This window comes from Phoca vitulina, unplaced genomic scaffold (assembly GCF_004348235.1).
Source record: "Phoca vitulina isolate PV1807 unplaced genomic scaffold, GSC_HSeal_1.0 scaffold2, whole genome shotgun sequence".
Lineage (NCBI taxonomy): Eukaryota > Metazoa > Chordata > Mammalia > Carnivora > Phocidae > Phoca > Phoca vitulina.
The window spans coordinates 91,174,959-91,188,463 of NW_022589705.1; the positions used below are offsets into that span (position 1 = coordinate 91,174,959).

Below are 13,505 nucleotides of genomic sequence, written 5' to 3' on the forward strand. Positions count from 1 at the left end.
TACAGCCATTTATTTCAGTAATGCTCTGAAGTTCTCGAGAGATTGTTAACTCCTAAAACAAACATAAATCTTCCTCTCTCATTTTCAGTGCCTCGTTATTTTTACTCATTAATAACAGGGAGCTGTCAGTTTCGCTGTAATCAGCATCCAGTGGCCCTTCCCCCGTGTGCCCACCTTCACCAGAAGGGACACTGAAAACAAGGCAAAGTTGGAGAAAACAGAAGAAACCTAGAAGGACACCCCCGGCACTTGCACACAGACTCGTTCTGGCCCCACACACTGAAGGAGAGACCTCAGAGTGGGAAAGAGAAGCACCTTCATGTGGTGTAGGCAGGGATGCCGCCCAACTAAGGAGGAGCATCCCCCGTGCTCCCGGCCACCACGGGGCAGAGGATCAAACCCGGCCTGCCCACCTGAGCAGTAACAGCACCGTGAGCCCAGGCCACAGGGAAGCACATGGTGCCGGTGGAAAGCAGGACCCTAACCTGGTTTCTGGAGCAGTTGGTGAAAGCTCCCTGGGAGAAAGGACTTATAAATAGACACCAAGCCTATCAACTTTAATAGTGTAGAGATGCTGGGTCAGAACCAGACTGTGGGGACGCCTGGGTGGCTCAGTCGGGTAACCGTCTGTCTTTGGCTCAGGTCATGATCTCAGGGTCCTGGGATCGAGCCCCGATTTGGGCTCCCAGCTCAGCAGGGAGTCTGCTTCTCCCTCTCCCTCTCCCCCTGCTTATGCTGTCTCTCAAGTGAATAAAAAAAAAGAGAGAATGAGACTCTGTGGGATGAGAATGTGCAGGCTAAGAGAGGACATCCTCAAAATCAAAGCCCTGATCTTCTCCCATCACGCCCGCTCCTGCTCAAGTCTCTACCAGCTCCACCAATGGCACCTACCCTACTGGCCACGCCTGGAAGGCCCTCATGGTCAGCGTTGTCTCTTCTCTTGTCCTCATCCCAAACATTCAACCCATCAGCAAATCCTATGAGCACAACATGCAGAATGCACTCAAGCACCATCACGTCTCCCTGTGCTGGAGTCCAAGTCATGGTCACCCTCACCCTCCAAACTGGACTCTCCTTGCCTCTGCCCTCTGGTCCTTATGGTCCACTGTCAATACCATGGCCAGAGGGGTCCTTGAACTTCTAGGTCAGTAAGTCAGTCCTCTGTTCAAAGGCTTCTCACAGCTTCCCATTTCACTCAGAAGAAAGGCCAGATTCCTTCAACAGTCTACAAGGTCTGGAGTGTTCTCCCACCCTCCCCGCGCACACCGTACCTCTCCAACCTCATTTCCTACTACTTTCTCCCTCCTCACTGCCATCGTCAGGCTCCTTGAACTACCTCAGCTCTTGACACTAACCATCTCCTCTGTCTGGAGCACCTTCTCCTGGGAACTCCCGCCTCTTCCAAATCTTTGCCCAAATATCACCTCTACATAGACACCCTCCCCAACCACCCAATATACAATTGAACCCAATCTCCTGCATTCCTCTTCCCCCTTCCCTGCTTCATTTAGTTCTGACAGATAAGAGAATTCTTTCAGGGGTGCCTGGGTGGCTCAGTCGGTTGGGCGTCCAACTCTTGGCTTCAGCTCAGGTCATGATCTCATGGGTCCTGAGATTGAGCCCCACATTTGGCTCCACCCTCAGTGGGCAGTCTGCTTGGGATTCTCTCTCTCCCCCTCTCCCTCTGCCCCTCCCCACACTCATTCACTCTCTCTTTTTCTCTCAAATGAATAAATCTTTAAAAGAGAGAGAGAGGGTGCCTGGGTGGCTCAGTTGGTTAAGCAACTGCCTTCGACTCAGGTCATGATCCTGGAGTCCTGGGATCAAGTCCCGCATCGGGCTCCCTGCTCGGCAGGGAGTCTGCTTCTCCCTCTGACCCTCCCCCCTCTCATGTGCTCTCTCTCATTCTCTCTCTCTCAAATAAATAAATAAAAATCTTTAAAAAAAAAAAGAGAGAGAGAGAATTCTTTCAACATAACCACAATAGATCTTACAGAAAAGTATAAAGAACTATAGCAGCCATAAAAAGACACGAAGCCCCGATACATGCAAGGACAGGGCTGAAGCTTGAGAACATGATGCAGAATGAAAGAAGCCAGAGGCAAGGGCCACAGATTCTACAATTCCACGGATATGAAATGTCCAGAATACATAAGTCTATGGAGACAGAAAGCAGATTTTTGTTTGCCTTAGGCCGGGCGGGGAGGGGGAATCTCTGACATCTAGACTATCAGGGTTTTGTGAGGTAATCAAATGCACCAGAACTGTGGGGATGGTTGCACAAACCTGTGGCTATACTAAAAATCACTGAATTGTACACTTTAAGTGGGTGAATTTTATGGTATGTGAATTAAGTCTCAATAAAGCTGTATCCTAAGAAAAAGACTATAACATTACCTGGAATTGGTAAATGATCACCTTACCCTGTTTGTTTCAGATGTTTTTTACTCAGAGGAAACAGTACTACACCTGAAGTCTCTTTCATACCCTCTCCCCAACTTAAGTTTTGTTACATTAAAGAAACTTATTTTTAAAGCCCTTAATTGCAGTTTTAATACTAAAGTCCAAAACCTGGTCTTCAACCACCCTACCCCCACCACTATTCAGTTTGAAATTTTCATCCCAATTTTTTTTCAAAGCATCAAGACACCCAAGTAGGGTGGCCATATTTTTTTTGTAATTTTATTTTATTTTAATTCAATTAATTAACATATAGTGTATCATTAGTTTCAGAGGTAGAATTCAGTGATTCATCTGTTGCATATAACACCCAGTGCTCATTCCATCACATGCCCTCCTTAATGCCCATCACCCAGTTACCTTATCCCCCCTGCCCCCACTCCTCCAGCAACCCTCAGTTTATTTCCTATAGTTAAGAGTCTCTTATGGTTTGTCTCCCTCTCTGATTCTGTCTTATTTTTCCCTCCCTTCCCCTATGATCCTCTGTTTTGTTTCTTAAATTCCACATGAATGAAATCTTATGATAATTGGCTTTCTTTGATTGACTTATTTCGCTTAGCGTAATACCTTCTAGTTCTATCCACGTTGTTGCAAATGTTAAGATTTCATCTTTTGAGGGCTGAGTAATATTCCATTGTATCTATATCTATATACCACATCTTTATCCATTCATCTGTCAATGGACATCTGGGCTCTTTCCACAGTTTGGCTATTGTGGACATTGTTGCTATAAACATTGGGGTGCAGGTGCCCCTTCAGATCACTGTTTGTATCCTTTGGGTAAATACCAAGTAGTACAATTGCTGGGTCATAGGGTAGCTCTATTTTTAACTTTTTGAGGAACCTCCATACTGTTTTCCAGAGTGGCTGTACCAGCTTGCATTCCCACCAGTAGTGTAAGAGGGTCCCCTTTCTCTGCATCCTCACCAACATTTGTTGTTTCCTGACTTGTTAATTGTAGCCATTCTGACTGGTGTGAGGTGATATCTCATTGTGGCTTTGATTGGTACTTCCCTGATGCCAAGTGATGTTAAGCATTTTTTCAGGTCTGTTGGCTATTTGTTTGTCTTCTTTGGAGAAATGTCTGTTCATGTCTTCTGCCTATTTCTTGACTGGATTATTTGTTTTTTGGGTGTTGAGTTTGGTAAGTTCTTTATAGATCTTGGACACTAGCCCTTTATCTGGTAAGACATTTGCAAATATCTTCTCCCATTCTGTTGCTTGTCTTTTGGTTTTATTGACTATTTCCTTTGCTGTGAAAGAGCTTTTTATCTTGATGAAGTCCTAAAAGTTCATTTTTGCTTTTGTTTCCCTTGTCTTTGGAGACGTGTCTAGCAAGAAGTTGCCGCAGCTGAGGTCGAAAAGGTTGCCGCCTGTGTCCTTCTCTAGGATTTTGATGGATTCTTGTCTCACATTTAGGTCTTTCATCCGCTTTGAGTTTATTTTCGTGTATGTTGTAAGAAAATAGTCCAGTTTCACTCTTTTACATGTGACTGTCCAATTTTCCCAACACCATTTAAGAGACTGTCCTTTTTCCATTGGATATTCTTTCCTGCTTTGTCGAAGATCAGTTGACCTAGATCGAGGGCCCATTTCTGGGTTATCTATTCTGTTCCATTGATCTATGTGTCTGTTTTTGTGCCAGTACCATACTGTCTTGATGATTACAGCTTTGGAATACAGCTTGAAGTCTGGAATTGTGATGTCTCCAGCTTTGGTTTTCTTTTTCAACATTTCTTTGGCTATTCGGGGTCTTTCCTGGTTCCATACAAATCTTAGGTTTGTTTGTTCCAGCTCTGTGAAAAAAAGTTGATGGTATTTTGATAGGGATTGCATTGAATGTGTAGATTGCTCTGCGTAGTATAGACATTTTAACAATATTTGTTCTTCCAATCCATGAGCATGGAATGTTTTTCCATTTCTTTATGTCTTCCTCAATTTCCTTCATAAGTGTTCTATAGTTTTCAGAGTACAGATCCTTTACCTCCCAATTTAAATGGATGTACTTTCAAGGGGCCTTTTCCAATTTCCACCATCTCTGGATGACAGAGACCTCAAAGAATAATAGACAGTGCATGTGGGAGGCTCACCTGGGTCCAGGACACAGCGAACACACAGGACAGCTAGCCACTGCTGCCCCAAGTGCTCTCTTCTCAATTCTCTGAGCTGTTCACAGGGCCAGCCCACCAACCTCACCAGTTAGATCCAAAGTCTTCAAGCAACTAGGATGTGCTAACCAATGTTCTAAGCACTAAACTAGAGAAATAAAATGGTACAGCTTTAAAAACACAACCAAAAGTGAGGAAGAAAACTTTCCAAGGGAGCCCAATCTCTGACCTGAGCTGGGAAGCTGTGGCATGTGGTCCTGCCACAGACTCCAAAGATGACAAGCCAGCAGGGTTGCACAGGACATCCTCATGGCTGATGCCCCCCGATGCCCCATCAGCCTCCAAGGCTGTGTGATCTGCTGAGTCCCATCACATCTCAGGGTGACTAGTGACTGAGTGTGTGTAACTGTAAATCACGGGGAGAAGGTCACCCCAGGCCATGCTCGGCCATAGTTCTCTTCCTTCCCACTCAGTGTCAGACCACAGCAAAGCTCCAAGTGCAAGCACAGGAGGCTCTGTCAGGCAAAGCGGGGAGAGCAGCCCCAAATGCACCCTTCGCTAGGAAGCCAGGTGTGATCACAGGAGCTCTTCTGAATGGATTTCCAATGGGAAACAGAAGTAGCAGCTCCTTCTCCCTCAGTAGTCCATGCACTTACAGCTCACAGAGTACCACTGGAGATCAATAATGCAGGCTGGCTCTCAGGGAGGCCAAAATCTAAAACATACATGTTTTTTCTGTATGTCTAAAGAACCCAGAGCTTTCCTGGAAGAATACAGAATGAGGAAAGTTGATAATCCATGAGGAAGAGACAGCCAAGTTGTGGGGCCCTGGGTTTCCCCTAAAATACTACAGAAAAGTCAGAGAAAGCCAGGGCCTAGGGCCCTAAGGGTGAGCTCCTCTCCTACTTCTTCTTCAGTGTCAGATGGATCCAAGTAACTTACTGCACCATTCTGTGTGCTAGACCTTGTACAGTATGCCATGGGAATAAGAGAAATGGGGGGGGTGATAAAACCACCAGTCCCTGGTCTCAAATAGCTCGTGACCTGATCAGACCCCAATAAAAATGTAAATAACTATGATGCAGGGCAGGGCAGGACAGGACAGGAGCATGAGGAGGGGATTATGAAATGTAGTGGAAGGTAACAGCTATGGTTCAGACTTCCGAATTTCACAGAGCAGGAAGATATGAAAGAACTTGAAGGAGATCACATGGATTAGAACAGGACTCCACAAACTGCAGCCCATCACCAAATCTGGCCCACTGCCTCCTTTTGTAAATAAAGTTTTATTGGAACACAGCCACACTCATTCGTTTGCATACTGCCCGGCTGCTTTCACTCTATCATGACAGAGTTGAGTACCTACAACACACACCATCTGTCTCACAAGAATATTTACTATCAGGATCTTTATAGAAAAAATTTCCCAAATCCCTACATTAGAAGATTCAATATTTAAAAGTATCTATTCTCTTCAAATTGACCATGAAATCAATAAAATCCCAATCAAGTTATATCAGAATTTCATTGTGAACATGGATAAACTGATTATAAAAATGTATTATGGAGGGGCTCCTGGATGGCTCAGTCAATTAACAGCTTGACTTCAGCTCAGGTCCCGATCTCAGGGTCCAGGGATTGAGCCCCGCATTGGGCTCCATGCTCAGTGGGGAGTCTGCTTCTCCTTCTCCCTCTGCTCCTCCCCCTGCTCATGCAGGCTCTCTCACACACTCTCTCTCTCATTCTCTCAAATAAATAAAAATTTTTAAAAATGTATTGTGGAAATGCAAAGGGCCAAGAACAACAAAGGCCATCTAACTCAGGATTTTTTTTCCCAATATAATTGAATAACAAAGACCCCAAAGAATAACTGAGATGGTGCACATAGACAGCATGGGTCTGCGCACAGTGAGCATGAAGGAAAGCTACCTTTCACCATTCCAGACACACTATTCACATTCCCCTGAGCTGTACATCTAACCTGTTCACCTAGCCAGCCTGTCAAGCCCACTAGTTAGATTCCAAGCAAAGCTGGAGGACTCACACTCCTATACAGCAGGACTCATAAGCCACAGTAATTAAGACAGCGTGGTGTGTCAACAAAGATAGACAAATGGGTCAAAGAACAGAATAGAGAGTATAAAACAGACCACACATACGGACACTTGATTCATGACAGAGAGTACTGCAGAGCATGGAGAAAGGATAATCTTTTCAATAAATGGTCTGAATCAATAGGATATTCATATCGTAAAAGAAGAATCTTGACTCCTAACTCACACTATACACAAAAATCAATTTCAGGTATATTTTAGATCCAAATAAAAAAACCACATAGTAGGCAAAGATTTCTTAAACAGGACACAAAAATCACTATCCATCAAGGAATAGATTAATATTGTGGATTATATTAAAATTAGAAATGTCTGTTCATCAAGACTCCAATAAGAGTGTGAAAGGCAAGCCATAGAGTGGGAGAACATACCTGTGACCCTAAGACTTGTATCCATATTATAAACAAACTCCTACAATTCAAAAAGAAAAAGACAACCCAGTAAGGAAATGGGCAAAAGCCTTGCACAAACACTCCACAAAAGAAGTTACACAAATGGCCAAAAAAAAAAAAAGGTGTTCACTCTCTTTAGTCATCAGGGAAATGCAAATGGAAATAGCAATGATCTACTACTCCATACCCACCAGAACGGTTAAAATGAAAAAAACAGACAATATCAAGTGCTGACAAAATGATACAGGGCAACTGGAACCCTCATATACTTTCAGTGAGAGTGTAAACGGACACTGATGACCACCCTGGAAGGTCATCGGTATCTAAAACAGCACACGGGCAGCTCTTCCACTCCTGGAGATGCGTGTGCACTATGCACCAGAAGACTTGTATGAGAAGGCACAGAGGCATCATTCAAAATGGTCAAGAACTGGAAATAACCCAAATACCAGCAACCACAGACTGGACATATTACATGTGTGTGATATGGTCACACAGCAGAATACTACACAGCAATGAAAAAGAACCAAGTATTGCTACACTTGATAACATGGATGAATCCCATGACAGGTTGAGAAAAAGAAGCCAGAGAGAAAATAAAGCATATAATTCCATTCATAGGAAGTTCAAAAACAGACAAAACTACACTATCACGTAGGAAGTCAGGATGGAGGTCACCTTTGGGAGAAGGCAGGGAGGAGGGACTGAAAGAAGGCACCAGGAGAGTCTCCAGGTATAAGTAATGTCATGCCTCCTGAGCCGAGCTGTGGTTACACAGGTGAGTTCATTCTGTGGTAAGTCGAAGAGCCGCACTACACTTCAGATTCATGCACATTTTTGTACATGTTTTACTTCGATTTTTACTTCAATTTTATCGTCCCCTGAGTAGGCAAAGGTTGCTAATTGTTTATTTTGCTAAGCAATCTCAATTTTTCTCTACAAACAAAAGAACATTTGAATACCAAAAAGCTCTTGAAGAAAAATGTCAGAGGAAAGGAGTCCATTGAGTAAATTTATCTTTATGAAAGCATTTAAAATGAGGTTTTAAATACCATCTATATGTCTACAGCTTCCCAATTTTCATCTCCAGTCCAGTCCTGGCTTATATCCCAACTACATTCCCACCGCCTCCACATGAGAGACATCTCAACCCCAACATGTTCAAACCCAACCTCCTGCCCCAGATCTGCTTTCACCATCTGTGTTGATGGGAACTTCACCCTCCAAGGGTTCCAATCAAAAACCCTGGAGTAACACCTGACTCCTCTCATCACCTGCACGTAATCTTTCAGGAAATTCTATTGACTCTATCTTCCAAATGCACCCAGAATCCAGCCATTCCTCACCACTCCCTCTGCCAGCACCCTGGCTGACATCATGCATATGTTATACATGTGTGTGTGTGCGCATACCAGGGGGATTCTTCTGTTTTTTAGATTTTTTTAATGGGGGGAGGGACAGAGGGAGAGGGAGAGAGAGGGTCTCAAGCAGACTCCCCATGCTGAGCATGGAGCCCAACTCGGGGTTCGATCTCATGACCCTGAGATCATGACCTGAACCAAAGTCAAGAGTCGGACGCTCAACTGACTGAGCCAGCCAGGCGCCCCCGAGGTGACCCTTTAAACAGTGGAACTAAGAACAGGTCATTTTTCTGCTCAAAAGCCCAAGTCCCACCCGACGGTCTAGGAGTCCTTGTCTTCATGCTCATCTCCCATGACCCCCCTGCTGCCCCTCCAACACACTGGGAGCCTCTCACCTTTGGGCCTTGGCACTAGCTGTTGCTTCTGCCCTCAAAGCTCTTCCCAGCAAGCCACCCAGCACACTCCCCAGTCTGTTGCATGCCTCTGCTCAGATGTCACCTTCCCAACCAGGCCTCCTTTGACACATTATTTAGCAAAGCAACCTGCCCTCTACCTCCACTCTCCTCCCCTGCAGTCCCAGTCCGCTTACTTTTTCTACTTTTCCTTTTGTCCACAGACCATATCGCCTTCTAGTCTACTACCTAATTTACTTATTTTGTGTATTTCTGATATCTAGTTCCCCTGCTAAAATACAGGCTCCAGGAGAGGGGTCACAGCGTATTAGTTTTCATTTGTATATTCCAAGCAGCTGCAAGAGTGTCTGGAACATAGTAAGCACCCCATAAATATCTGTTCAGTGGATATGCTTGTGATGTTATCCTTGGGCATCTCTTCTCGTGGCAGCTGGACACTGGAAACCACTTAGAAGTTCCACTGCATTTGGGCCTCCTGGAAAGAGCACAGAGATGCTGGAAGATGACTGTTAGCTATTTGATATGTACGGAGTGCAATCTCTGTGCCACACACTATTCCAGGTACTGGGGATACAGCAGTCAGCAAGACTGGAAAAAGCTGTTCCTCACTGGCTCACTTTCTGGTGGCAGGAAAGAGAAACAACATCAACAAGGTGATGTCAGAAAGAGGAAAATGGAGATACGCAGAGAGGCTAGAGAGTGACTTGATGGAGAGGAGTCCAGGTTAGCTGAGTGGTCAGGCAAGGCTGCACTGACATCCAAGTGAAAGAAGGAGCTAGGTGCGCAATGATGGGAGGAGAGACAGGGAGAACATTCTAGAAGTGATGGAAGCCTATGGAAGGTTTTAAATCTCTCTGCTGAGAACAGACAAAGTATGCAAGCATGGAAGCAAGGAGACAGATGAGCTATTATAGGATAGGTACGTGAAGTGGTGGAAGAAAGTCAGAAGCAATTAGCAGCTACTTTAAGTGAATTGTATGTGTCTTTCACATGTGCATGTGGACACAAACACACACACACACACACACACACACACACACACACACACACTCACTCACTCTTCAAGGGAACTGGAAGCCTGGCTAATCTTGGCATTCAGAGAATTCTTTTCATTGAATCAAATAAAAACCAAAACTGGTTTTTCCCCTGCTCAAAATCCTTCTATGGCTACCCATTCTTCCCAATCTCTTCCCATGCTGTGCAAATCCATACATGTGCTAACCCCACCTCTCTCTCTTCTCTCCCTACACCTCAGCACGCTGGCCCCTTGCTGCTCCCCCAGCATGCCGTGTTCCCTCCAACCTCAGGACTCTTGCACACTCCATGGTTGTAATTTCACATATATTTGTGTAGTTTGATTAATGTCAGTCCCCTCTACTATTTTGTGAACAACAAGACACAAACCCTATGTTCTATTGGCTCCTCTATGTAGCACCTGGCATACAGAAGTGCTGAATGGGTGGAAAAAGTGAGTGTTAATTAGAGCAGTCTTTGAACACCCACTATCTGCACTAAGCAGTGTGGGGCATAAGAATCAGGGTAAGATACAGCCCCTCTCTCCCAACACTTAGAGTCCCCATAAGGATCAAAGTCGAAGACTCATGAGACATTCAGAAAATACCAGAACATAATCAAAGCTGAAACCTGCTGCTGGCATCCCTTCTTCCTTCAGGCAAACATCACCCTGGGGAGATACTCCTTGTCCATCCTGTGAAGCTCTGGGGGGCCTCTCCACCCAGGGGTCCTACTCTCCCATCAGAAGAGGTGAGCTCATGACCAGAGCTCAGCCAAGAACCTCACTTCCGGAAACCTACATCTGATCTGCAGGATGCAAGCATCAAAAGCAGCAGGGGTTGATCGCCCTACTGGTAAAGCCGCAGAGACCCTGTTTGGGTCTTGTTCCCAAGGTCCCCTTCCCTGAATGCTGCCCTGCTGCCAGTCTTTCTCAAAGCCTGGTTCTTCACCTCTCTTCTGATTCTCCGAAATTTCTTCTCATTTCTTTTTCCATCCTGAATTAGTTTGTATTGTTAGCAACAACAACAAAAAAATCCTCATCAAACCGATGAAGAAGCACTGACGTGTGGCAGAGACCCCATGTAGAAGGTATTCAGAGAAAAGGGAAGACGAACAAGGTGGGGCTGAGCCCAGACTCTGGCCTTTCTCTTCCAGTATTAAAAAGGGCACATCAAGGCAATTGACCTCACTCCCTGGGTCCTCTCCTCCCTTCATCTCTAACAGCCATCAGATCAGAGGTGCTCCAACTGGGGTAGAAATGAGACAAGAAGGGTGGAAGGCAAGCTCGGTGTGCATAGCATCCGCACCGAGGGCTGGATGGGGAAGCAGAAGGGAATCTAGAGACACCTGCACTCCACCAGAGGCCACAGATGACTCTCACAGGGCTTAGGCACTTTTTGCCTTTCTGGGTCCCTTCTTTGATAAAAATATTAAAAATTATAGTTTATGACTATTGGTATCGAAGACAAATATATTAATATTTTAATAGGTAATAAACACATGAAACATTTTTGTTGGCCTAGAGTGCGTTTTTTTTCCTTCTGACTTTACAAGAAATTTTTTTTAAAAGATTTTATTTATTTATTTGACAGAGAGAGACACAGCAAGAGAGGGAACACAAGCAGGGGGAGTGGGAGAGGGAGAAGCAGGCTTCCCGCGGAGCAGGGAGCCCAATGTGGGGCTCGATCCCAGGACCCTGGGATCATGACCTGAGCCGAAGGCAGATGCTCAACGATTGAGGCACCCAGGCGCCCCTTGACTTTACAAGAAATTAAAACAATTTTGTAAGCCCCTGAAAGTACTGCAGACCCCAGGTTCTGTACCGTCCACTGTCCTTCCAAGGCATTGCTAAAGTTCTCCTGGTTCCACCACAGGGAAAAATGCGAGCCAAGTCAGAGGGCTATGTACACATGGATGGATGTGTGTGTGTGTGTATGTATTTATACACACATGCATATACATAGACACACACGTATTGTGCGTATGTATGTAATTACATATAAACATATAAACATATACAGACAGTTGTATTTTCTATTCACGCATAGCAAATGTCCACAAAATTAGCAGCTTAAGCAACACCCATTCATTATCTCCCGGTTCTATGAGTCAGAGGTCAGGGACAGCATGGTGGTGCCCTCTGCTCAGGACTCCCAAGGCTGCACTCAAGACATTAGCCTGGCTGTGTTCTCATCCAAAGGTTCTGAGGAAGAATCTGCTTCCAAGTGCATTCAGGTGGTTGGCAGGATTTATCTCCTTGTGGCTGTATGACTGAGGTCCCCACTTTCTTGCTACCTGCCACCCAGGGTTCACTCTCCACTCTCTGGGCTGCCCTCTGGTCCTCACATGTCTCCTGTAACACGCCTGTTTGGTTTTTCAAGGTCAGCAGGAGAATCCCTCCCAAGTCCACTAAGACAGCGTTATATAACATTACGTGATCCCAGGAGTGACAAGACCTAATCAAGAGAGTGCCACCTGTCAGGAGGTGGGAATCTTGGGGGTCATCTTCGAATTCTGCCTACCACGGGATCTTCAGCAAATATCAGCAATTGTTGGGGCGCCTGGGTGGCTCAGTCGTTAAGCGTCTGCCTTCGGCTCAGGTCATGATCTCCAGGTCCTGGGATCGAGCCCCGCATCAGGCTCCCTGCTCAGTGGGGAGTCTGCTTCTCCCTCTCCCTCCACTTCTCCCCACTGCTCCTACTCTCTCTCTCTCTCTCTGTATCTCTCTGTCTCAAATGAATAAATAAAAAAAAAATATATATATATATATCAGCAATTGTATTCCCTTGCTCTATACCAAGCACCGTTCTGGGGAATTCATACAAGTTTTAACACTTTTGAGGAAGATGGTAATATCATATTATCCCCACGTTCTAGCTGAGGAAACTGACACTCAGGAGGGCAGGTAGCTTGCAAGGCTCATTGTCCAGAGGGGCATCCCTGTTGATTACAGGAGGGCAGCAGTGAGACTTCTAAGCATGAATAGTTTCCTTGTTATTTTTAGTGTCCTCGTAATTTTTTAATCTTACCAGATTGGTGCCCCCTCCCCAGGACCAAATGGCAAACAAGAGGGTCTTGAAATTCAGTCAAAATACCCTTGGTTGTTACAAACCCTAGAGTGTTGGTTCTCAAGCTTTAGTGTACATCCTCCCCCAGAGTTTCAGATTCAGCAGGCCTGAGGTGGGACCCAAGAATGTGCATTTCTAACAAGGTACCCAGTGATGCGGATCTGGGACTGACTTTGATAACCACGGCACTAAAATAATGATTCTCAAACCACCTGAAGCAGGGGCCAGCAATGAGACCCCTTAATCGGAACCTTTTGGGCAGAGCTGTGAGTCCACATTTTAAACAACCTTCCCCAGTGACTATGTAACATGGAAGTTAGGAAACCACTCTGAAAAGGATCGTCACCTCCAAGATTTCTTGCTTGGCCAAAGTAGGCTGAAATTGGTGATGTTCAGGAAGCCCTAGCCAAGAGGAGAGCTGGGAGCAGAGCTGTGAATAACAGCGGCTCTCACCTCCCTGGAAATCAGCAGAACACCAGCCAAACCAACGAGTCTGTAAGACCCGCCCCCTCCCGCCCAGAATACTCTTTCTGTTTTATGACTGACAGCATCTCCCTGCTCACTTGCTTAGATCC

General features: G+C 45.3%; 1 protein-coding gene across 4 annotated transcripts in view; it reads right to left on the reverse strand.

Moving 5' to 3' along the window:
• Positions 1-13,505, reverse strand: part of KAZN (kazrin, periplakin interacting protein) — a 1,052,477-nt gene that overhangs the window by 987,972 nt on the left and 51,000 nt on the right. The window lies entirely within an intron of this gene.